This window comes from Ricinus communis, chromosome 3, assembly GCF_019578655.1.
Source record: "Ricinus communis isolate WT05 ecotype wild-type chromosome 3, ASM1957865v1, whole genome shotgun sequence".
NCBI classification, from domain to species: domain Eukaryota; kingdom Viridiplantae; phylum Streptophyta; class Magnoliopsida; order Malpighiales; family Euphorbiaceae; genus Ricinus; species Ricinus communis.
Genome location: NC_063258.1, coordinates 16,259,422 through 16,270,614, shown reverse-complemented (window position 1 = coordinate 16,270,614; position 11,193 = coordinate 16,259,422). Strand labels below are relative to the sequence as shown.

Sequence of the window (11,193 nt, the reverse complement as noted above, 5' to 3'; positions counted from 1 at the left end):
ACTTTTACGGTATTCTTTTCTCAGATTCATAAATATACACATTTTACGGGGTAATTTTGTTATATTGATAAATATACCACTTTTGTAAGATCATTTTCTCATATTAAATTATTAGCACTATTACGGGGTTATTTTTTCAAATTCATAAATATACATGTTTTACGGTGTTATTTCCTTAACAAATATACCCATTTTACGGGGTTGTTTTCTCATATTATAAAATTAACCCATTTAAGGGGTTGTTTTCTCATATTAAAATAAGCACTATGAGGTTATTTTCTCAAATTCATAAATATTCATGTATTGTGGGTTTTTTTCTAATATTTATAAATATACCCCTATTCATGGGATTATTTTCTCATATTAAACAATTTACCACTTCACGATCTTTTTAGACTGCAATTACAATACTTTTAGGGTTGTTTTCAGATTCATAAATATACACGTTTATGGGGTTATTTTCTTATATTGATAAATTTACCATTTTACGGATCGTTTTCTCATATTAAACTATTAGTACTATTATGGGGTTATTTTCTCAAATTCATAAATATACACGTTTCGGGGTTATTTTTATATTGACAAATATACCCTTCCATTTAAGGTGTTGTTCTCCATACTCACAAATATACCAAAATTACGGGATATTTTATTTGATTGATAAATATTCATGTATTATGGGGTTTGTTTGCTAATATTTATAAATATACCCCTCTTACGGGTTGTTTCTCAAATTAAAAATTTATCCTTCTACGAGGTTGTTTCTTAGACTCGAACTTAATTACTACTTTTACGGAGTTATTTTCTCAGATTCATAAATATATGTTTACGGGGTTACTTTCTTATATTGATAAATATATTTTATTTGGTTGTTTTCTCATATTAAATTATTAGCACTATTATGGGGTTATTTTTCAAAGTCATAAACATACACGTTTACGGGATTATTTTCTTATATTGATAAATATACCCTTTTACGGGGTTGTTTTCTCATATTATAAAATTAACCCATTTAAGGTGTTGTTTTCCCATACTTAAATATACAAAATTACGGGGTGGTTTTCTAATATTTATAAATATACCCTTTTACAAGGTTGTGTTCTCTTGGACTCGCAATTACACTACTTTTACGAGTTGTTTTCTCATATTCATAATATATATGTTCTCGGGGTTATTTTCTTATATAGATAAATATACCACTTTACTGGGTCATTTTCTCATATTAAATTATTAGCACTATTATGGGGTTGTTTTGTCAAATTTATAAATATACACGTTTCGGGGTTGTTTTCTTTATCGACAAATATACCCTTTTACGGATTGTTTTCTCATATTATAAAATTAATACATTTAAGGGTTGTTTTCTCATACTCACAAATATACTACAATTACGGGGTTATTTTCTTATATTGATAAATATCCCACATGTGCTCGTTACAATATTTAGTTGTTTTCTCATATTAAAAATTTGTCCATTCTGAGCCTATTTTAAAGTTTATTTTCTCAAATTCATAAATATATATATTTCGAAGTCATTTTCTTATATTGACAAATATACTACAATTACGGGGTTTTCTCATACCGATTGTAAATATCCCGTAGTTGTTTCTAATATTTATAAATTTATCTCTTACACTATTTTTACCCTTCTAGGGTTGTTTTCTCGGTTCATAAATATGCACATTTTATGAAGTTATTTTCTTATATTAATAAATATACCACTTTTATGAGATCGTTTTTCATATAAATTATTAGCAATATATGGGGTTATTTTTCAAATTCATAAATATACACTTTTACAGAGTTATTTTCTTACATTGACAAATATACCTTTTTCTTGGGTTATTTTCTAAAATTATAAAAATTAACCCATTTAAGAAATTTTTCTCATACTCACAAATATACCAAAATTACGGGGTTATTTTCGATTGATAAATAATTATGGGATTGTTTACTAATATTTATAAACATATCCCTCTTACGGAGTTGTTTCCTCATATTCAAATTTACCTATTTACGGGTTATTTTCTTATATTGATAAATATACCACTTTACAGGGTCTTTTTCTCATATAAAATTGAGATTATTTTGTTATATTAACAAATATAACCTTTACGGGATTATTTTTCATATTATAAAATTAACCCATTTAAGGAGCTTTTTTCTCATACTCTATACCAAAATTACGGGGTTATTTTCTCCGATTGATAAATATCTCCGTATTACGAGGTTGTTGCTAATATATTTAAATATATCCCTCTTACGATTGTTTCTACGAGGCTATTTTCTTAGACTTACAATTCTGATGCTAGCAGGGTTGTTTTATGATTCATATTGCTAAATATACCACTTTTACGGGGTTGTTTTCTTATATTGCCAAATATACCACTTTACGGGGTTGTCTACGGGGTTGTTTTCTAATGTTTATAAATACACCCCTCTTACGGGGTTGTTTTCTCATATTAAAAATTTACCCTTCTATGAGCTATTTTCGGACTACATGATTACACTAATTTCACGGGGTTATTTTCTCAAATTCATAAATATACACATTTTACGAGGTTATTTTCTTATATTGATAAATATACTACTTTTATGGGAACATTTTCTCATATTAAATTATTAGCAATATTATGGGGTTATTTTTCAAATTCATAAATATACACTTTTACGAGTTATTTTCTTAGATTGACAAATATACCTTTTACGGGGTTATTTTCTAAAATTATAAAATTAACCCATTTAAGAAATTGTTTTCTCATACTCACAAATATACCAAAATTACGGGGTTATTTTCTTGATTGATAAATATCACGGAGTTGTTTTCTCATATTCAAAAATTTACTCTTCTACGAGGCTGTTTTCTTGGACTCGCAATTACACTACTTTTACGGGATTGTTTTCTCAGTTCATAAATATACATGTTTACGGGTTATTTTCTTATATTGATAAATATACCACTTTAGTACTATTATGGGGTTGTTTTCTCAAATTTATAAATATACACGTTGTACGAGGTTATTTTGTTATATTGACAAATATACCCTTTTACGAGATTATTTTTCCTATTATAAAATTAACCCATTTAAGGAGCTTTTTCTCATACTCTCGAATATACTAAAATTACGGGGTTATTTTCTCCGATTGATAAATATCTCCGTATTACGAGGTTGTTTGCTAATATATTTAAATATATCCCTCTTACGGGATTGTTTTCTCATATTAAAAATTTACCCTTCTACGAGGCTATTTTCTTAGACTTACAATTCTGATGCTTTAACGGGGTTGTTTTATCGGATTCATAAATATACACGTTTCTGAGGGTTGTTTTCTTATATTGATAAATATACCACTTTTACGGGGTTGTTTTCTTATATTGCCAAATATACCACTTTTACGGGGTTGCTTTCTCATACTCACAAATATACCAAAATTATGGGATTATTTTCTCCGATTGATAAATATCCTGTATTACGGGGTTGTTTTCTAATGTTTATAAATACACCCCTCTTACGGGGTTGTTTTCTCATATTAAAAATTTACCCCTTCTATGAGGCTATTTTTCATCGGACTCGCAATTACACTAATTTTACTGGGTTGTTTTCTCAAATTCATAAATATACACATTTTACGAGGTTATTTTCTTATATTGATAAATATACTACTTTTATGGGAACATTTTCTCATATTATATTATTAGCGCTATTATGGGGTTATTTTCTCAAATTCATAAATATATATTTTTACGAGGTTATTTTCTTATATTGAGGATCTACCGCTTTTACGGGGTTGTTTTCTCATATTATAAAATTAACCCATTTAAGGGGTTGTTTTCTCATACTCACAAATATACCAAAATTACGGGTTTATTTTTTCGATTGATAAATATTTTTTCGATTAAAAATTTATCCCTTCTACGAGGCTGTTTTCTCAGACTTGCAATTACACTATTTTTATGGGGTTATTTTCTCATATTCATAAATATACATGTTTTATGTGGTTATTTTCTTATATTGATAAATATATGACTTTTAGCACTATTCTGGGGTTGCTTTCTCAAATTCATAAATATACATATTTTACGGGATTATTTTCTTATATCGAAAAATATACCCCTTTTACGGCTCATATTATAAAATTAATCCATTTAAGGGGTTGTTTTCTCATACTCACAAATATACCATAATTTTGGGGCTATTTCATCAAATTCATAAATATCCTCGTATTACGAGGTTATTTTCAAATATTAAAAAATTTACCCCTTTTATGAGCCTGTGTTCTCTTATTAAAAAATTTACCCATTCTACGATGTTGTTTTCTTAAACTTGCAATTATACTACTTTTACGCGATTGTTTTTGAGATTCATAAATATACACATTTTCGGAGTTATTTTTTATATTGATAAAAATATCATTTTTTGGGGTCGTTTTCTTATATTAAATTATTAACACTATTATGAGGTTGTTTTCTCAAATTCATAAATATACACGTTTTATAAATTTTTTGTTATATTAACAAATATACCATTTTTTACGGGGTTGTTTTCTCATATTATAAAATTAGCTCATTTAAGGGGTTGTTTCCTCATACTCACAAATATACCAAAATTACAGGATTATTTTCTCCGATTGATAAATATCCCTGTATTACGGGTTGTTTTCTCATATTAAAAAGTTTACCCGTTCTATAAGGCTATTTTCTTAAACTCGCAATTACACTACTTTTATAGGGTTGTTTTCGGATTCATAAATATATTTATTTTATGGGATTATTTTCTTATCGATAAAATTACCACTTTTACGGGGTTGTTTTCTCATATTAAATTATTAGCACTATTATGGGCTTGTTTTCTCAAATTCACAAATATACACGTTTTATGGGGTTATCTTCTTATATCGACAAATATACCTCTTTTATGAGATTATTTTCTTATAGTATAAAATTAATCCATTTAATGGGTTGCTTTCTCATACTCATAAATATAACAAAATTACAGGATTGTTTTCTCCAATTGATAAATATTCCCATACTACGAGATTGTTTTCACATATTAAAAATTTACTCATTCTACGATGTCGGACTCGCAATTACATTACTTTTACAGGATTATTTTATCTTTGTAATGTTTGGCACTGTTAGGACAACAATTGTAGCGACAATGTTAGATGTCTTTAGGAGTCTTGTTATTGTGGAGTACGCCATCAATGTTATGTGTCATTACAATAATCTTGACTATGATGGGTACTGTTCTCTAGTTCCAGTCAATGGCGTTGTACGCATTAGGGCCTAACCTACAAGTTGTCATCCGTCTATGTGATACATTAGATGCAATTGCATCGCCTTGGGGCCTAGCAATAGAAAATGCTGGTTTGAATCCAATTGGATTCTGAGGAACGCATTTCTTTCATGAACTAAATTTAGTAATAGACCATATTCTTTCACAGGCACAAAAGCAATTATTATCTTACTTTTATTTTTATATTATCTATTTAATTTCCCATGAATATTAATATGGTTGAGAGTGAGAGAAGTTAACAATCTTCTTTTCTTTTAATGGAGTTATGTCTCATTAGTTTTATAGTATATAATCTTTAAATATTCTTTAAGATGATTGACAATTCACTATATATTGCTGTACAGGTGTGGGAGTTGGGTTTATATCTGCATTGATATCCTTCATCCATCTTTCTTTATTTACATCAGATATCCTTACACTGAAATCAAACATGTTAAATTGTGTTGTGAAACCTTAATTCCTAGAACCTCTTCAAGTATGCTGGTTTGGAAATTGACAAGTGAGTAATTTTTATATTAGTTTCCATGTGCCAAGTGCTTGATGATTTAGAATGTAAAAAGCAGTCCTACCTAGCAAAACTATTTGTTTCATAGCCTCTTCTGCAGCCTTCAAAACTTGGAATGTTGCCTTTTCGTTCTCTTTCCATATTTCTCGTAAGCTATCTCCTCAGCTACTTCTTTCACTTACAGTTTTGGTTTTTTCATATCCGGTAGACTAATCACTTTAATTTAAATTTTGTGTCCCCCTAGGTACATGCTTGCTGAAGGTCTCGGCCTCTCCGGTATTGTGTCTATACTGTTTACTGGAATAGTAAGTGGTGATTATGGAAATTTTAGTGCACACATTACACACTATTAATGGAGCACTGATACTGATATGGAAAATATATATTGTTTAGGTCATGAAACATTATAGCTACTCGAATTTGTTTGAAAACTCTCAGCGGTTTGTTTCTGCATTTTCGCTAGCTGAAACATTTGTGTAAGGAAGCATTTACTTTCTCTTTGAAATGATTAAATATTTCTATATATGTGGCAGTGAATTAGGCACCTGTCCAATTTGCAGATTCATATATATGGGGTTTGATATTGCAATAGAACAACATAGCTGGTCTCATGTTGGATTCATTTATTTCTCGATTGTATCCTTGCATAATATTTATTGAAAAGTGACCACTTTAATGTGTATAGTTGCTGTTATTCCTTGACTTGCTTAATGTATTGCAGATAATTATTATAGTTGCAAGGTTGGAACATTAATCACTTTTTTATTTTTCATAATTTCTTCTGCATTTTAATATTTACTAAATCTTGTTATGCTCTGTTGTATGTTAAATAAATCTTTGTAGGGCAGCAAATGTATTTTCTTGTGCATATTTGCTTAATTTGGTTCAACCTGCGCATCGTCAAACACCTCTAAAGCATCAGAAAGCTCTTTGGTACAGTGGTAAGAATAACAATCACCATCATCGGAGTATCCTTCCTTTTCATTCATTAATTTGTTTATTTATTACTAATTAGTAATCAATTTGAGTAGGACTTCGAGGGGCTTTGGCTTTTGCCCTTGCTTTGCAATCAATTCATGATCTTCCAGAAGGACATGGCCAGACTATATTCACTGCAACCACAACCATCGTTGTATTGACGGTAGGCCGCTGACTCTCTTCCATTTTGCTAAGGCATTAGCAGGGAAGAATTATGAAGTCTTCTATATTAGTAATAAGGAATCAGAATATCTGCTTCCACTATCTCTTGGATAGACTAAAAACTAGAGATAAAAAAAAATGTTTTTCTGGTAAGGTAAGAATGAAAAGTATCTAGATGAACCCATTTCTTTTCAAAATAAAAACATACAAAACTGCAAAAGTTCTTGAGATGAACAGCAAAATGGAATTTTCTGTATCGTTCTCTTGCTGGTTATTTTGTAGACATAATGATCACCTATCAATCTTATCCTATACTTCCAAATCTTATAAGTTCAGTATGTAAATTATTTATTTCATTCAATTGAATCTGAGAGGTCTCAAGCATTTGCAAATTACTGAGTTGGTCATCAGACTTGGAGAAACAAATATAGAATGAGATAAGCAGCCCTGGCTGTGATAAGAAAACCATAAAAGTGGCATCTTTGAACGACCTACAGTAAAGCTATCTTTTGACACCCTACCCTAACCCCATAGCCATATGTTTTGAGAACTAAAAGATTAGAAAGAAAAAAAATAGACAGACAGAGATAGAGGAACAGTCCCATTTGTGTTAAAGAAAACAGGCATCACACGCAGACACATAGGGTGTTCAAGGTGAAAGTTTTGACATTTGAGCAGGTAAGAGGTGGGGCAGAGAGATATGGAGAACAAATAAGGGAAGGGTGAGAAGGCAATCAAGAAAGAAAGTGTAGGAGAATATGGTCAGAAATTGAGAGAAAGGAAAGCAAGGGAGACTGGTCAGAAATTCAGAGAAAGGAATGTGAGGGAGAATGTGGTCAGAAAATGAGGGAAAGTTTAGAGGGTGCAGGTGGAGATGAATGAATTAATTTTAAGTAATGCCACTATTTGGTGGTGTTTAGGGCTTAGATGGGTGTCGTTTAATTATAATCAATGACAAAGTTCGCACCTGCATCCCAGCTTAATGCTATGTTGTTAAGATGATAGACATGGCAAACTACTTGGAGAAGTCAATAGATCATATATAAGTTACGTCCCAAATTCTTAAAAATTAAAAAATATAATAACATTGTAATGACATGCAAATTGCAGGATAAATAGAACCATTGGGGGCCTAATCTTTGTTTTCAGATTTTGTTTGAAGGCAGCAATGACAGCAGCTAGAGGAGCCCAAGACCCGACATCTGCGATTCCAGATGTCAGGATTCCTAACCCAGTTACAGTGTTTATGCCTACATCTGAAGCCTCATCACTTGCTTCCATATCATGACTTGGAACTGGCTCTCGTTATCTGCATTCAGAAATGTCCATAATGGATGACGACCAGGTGCGAGTGGATTCACAATTGGTGCTCTTCGTACTCGGACTAGTTCGCTGCATTGCGGTGGAGTCATGGTCTTGGTGCTAGTGAAGTGGAGGAAGATGTTCCTTCGCCACGCGGGCGCTTGCTAGTAGCGGAGCGTTGCGGTTGCTTTCGACGTGATTGATTGCGGTCCCTCATATTACCTAATGCAATGAATAATTAGTATTCGAACAAGAAATCAAGTTAACATAAATTATATCAAAAATTAAACAGTATAACGGCTATAATTCGACTAACATAAACCTTTAGACTTAACACTAAGATTAAAGCCTCAATCTCCTACATAAAACTCTGATGGTCCAGCCTGCTGCTGCTGCTGTGGTAGCTATTGATGTAGTCTGTGAAAGCCTGGTGGACCCTGACCAGTATTGTTGCGCCAACTAAAATTGGGGTGATTTCTCCATCCAGGATTGTATGTGCTGCTATAAGGGTTGTTATGCTGTCCGGGTGTATTCCGCATGTAATTAACCTATTCATAGTCAGCAGAAACGATAGATGAAGTAGAGGGGCTAGCAAACATACCTCCCGCATTATAGTTTGCACCGTAGTGCTACAAAACTCGCAGCTTATTTGGGCTACTTGAACTGGCATCTAAAGCTGGTCTAATTTCTTTGTGCTCCACCTGCTGCAGCATCTACCATTTGCCTAGTAGCAAGGTTCAAACCGTTGTAAAAGGTCTGAACCTGCATCCATATTGGTAGATCATGGTATGGACAACATCTCAACAAGTCCTTGTACCTTTCCTAAGCATCGTACATGTCTTCTCGTCCATCTGCACAAAAGAAGAAATGTCATTTCTCAATTTAGCAGTCTTAGCTAGAGGAAAGTACTTGTAAAGAAATTTTTTAGCCAAGGATTTTCAGGTAGTGATAGTGTTCGGTGGAAAGGACTGCAACCATCTCTTTGCTCTATCTCTTAAAGGAAATGGAAATAATCTCAGCCGAATGGCATCATCGGTAGTTCCAATTATCTTGAACGTGTCGCATATCTCCAAAAAGTTGGCTATATGGGCATCGGGATCCTCGCTTGGCAGCCCTTCAAACTGTACACTTTGCTGTACCATCTGGATCACATTTGGCTTTATTTTGAAGTTGTTAGCTGCCACCGCCGGTCTGAGTATACTCGTCTGTGTCCCATCCAATGATGGTCTAGCAAACTCGAACATCATTCTGTTGGCGTTTGCCGCGACATTTCCGTTATGATAAACTACCTAAGAATGGAATGTAGCAACCAAAGAACAAAAGTAGTTAAAACAATAAAAGAATAAAATAAAGCAAAATAAAGACAGAAAAATAAATATGGCTAAATTGACAAAAACACAAATTCACTCTAGTTCACACAAAAAAATCCCCGGCAACAGCGCCAAAAACTTGATAAGCTATTTGTGTAGCTAAAATCCAAGGCAGTGAACCTATCGATGCAGACTAGCACAAATGCTGGGTACAAGGTCATATTCTCGGGAAAGGGTAATCCTAGACCTACTACAGCATCTTATGTTATCTAACCTAAGCAAAATTAATAAAGTGATTATGCTACGATTAAATATGAACAAACGATTAACTAAGTGTCAAATAATCTGAAAGGATTTAGGAAAACAATCGAAGTAAAAAGCAAACCCTAGGGGACCTAAGCTAGTTGGATTTTAGTGAAGATAGAGACTATATTAATTACCAATTGCAATTACCCATGGACAAATTCTTAACTGAATTCAGTCTGCCTCTCGAGATAACCGAATTCCTAAACCTAATAACCTAAAATTGGAATCTCTTCCTAACGATCGATTATTCGATTAGCATTAAGGTTTAACCCGCCTTTATTAAGCTTTGTTAATTCTTAATCCGGCTAGTCAATTACCCTTATCTCTAAGTGATCATTAACCAGTTCTTGCTATTCAATTACATAAAGCAATTTGAATACCACAACTCATAACGTCTCATGAATAAAGTAATTTCTCATTAATAATGAAAGCAAGAAGAGACAAGCATTGATAATCAAAATCTCATAAGCATTAAAATCAATCCAACAACATAGGAACCCTAAATGGGTTTGACAAATTTAGTTATTCATACTAATAAGCAACACAAAGTAAAGAATAGATTCAGAAAAGTAAATTGAAGGCATGTACATCCTTCTTCTTCAAGCTGGATGAAAAACCCTGAATCCCCAATTCAAAATAATAAACCCTAATTTGCCTCTTGAATGCTCCCAAATCTTGTCTTGATCTTCAATTTGATGTTAAAACAATTGTAATCCTTCCTTCAATAGATGAAATGATCTTTTAAGGTCGAGTACTAAAGTGTAGAATAAGATGGTTTAAGCTTGTATATGTGAAATCAAGTCAGAAAATTGAACCTTAATTCAGCAAATCGCTTTTGCCTATATAAATCATTCAGCACGGCCGTGGTTAAGCCCGTGCTGATCAACACGGGCAAAGTCCAGGCCATGCTGGACCTCCGCATTCTACAACTCGCGACTTCTTCCAAGCTGTGCCCTAGCCGGTGCTGAGCCACCACGGGCCGTGGTGGAGGCCATGGTGCCTTTGGAAATTGTGCCAAAATGGCACTCTTGAAGGGCAACTATTTGATGGTTTAGCACAGCTAGAGTCCATGTCGTGGTTAACCTTGGAATGCTAGTCCTTGCTCAATTTGATGGATTCTGGTCCGTAATTGCGCATATTTCTCTCGATTATTGATAATGTCCCTCGATAATAACTTGAAACGTGAAAGGAACCAAAACACAGGTGATTATGGCATAAAACGAGATAATTATGCACAAAAATGTAATCAATTGGGCATGTAAATGTGTATAAAATGATGCATATCAGCTGCCAAATTTTCTACGCCCTTCTTACCTCTAATCTTAATGTTGAA

The 11,193-nt window shown here is 32.7% G+C and overlaps 1 non-coding gene across 1 annotated transcript; it reads left to right on the top strand.

The window, feature by feature from the left end:
• The first annotated feature begins 9,022 nt into the window (after window positions 1–9,022).
• Window positions 9,023–9,128, top strand: LOC112534951. Its single transcript, XR_003079163.2, has one exon. It is a non-coding gene; the product is annotated as a small nucleolar RNA R71 (small nucleolar RNA).
• The last annotated feature ends 2,065 nt before the right edge of the window (window positions 9,129–11,193 follow it).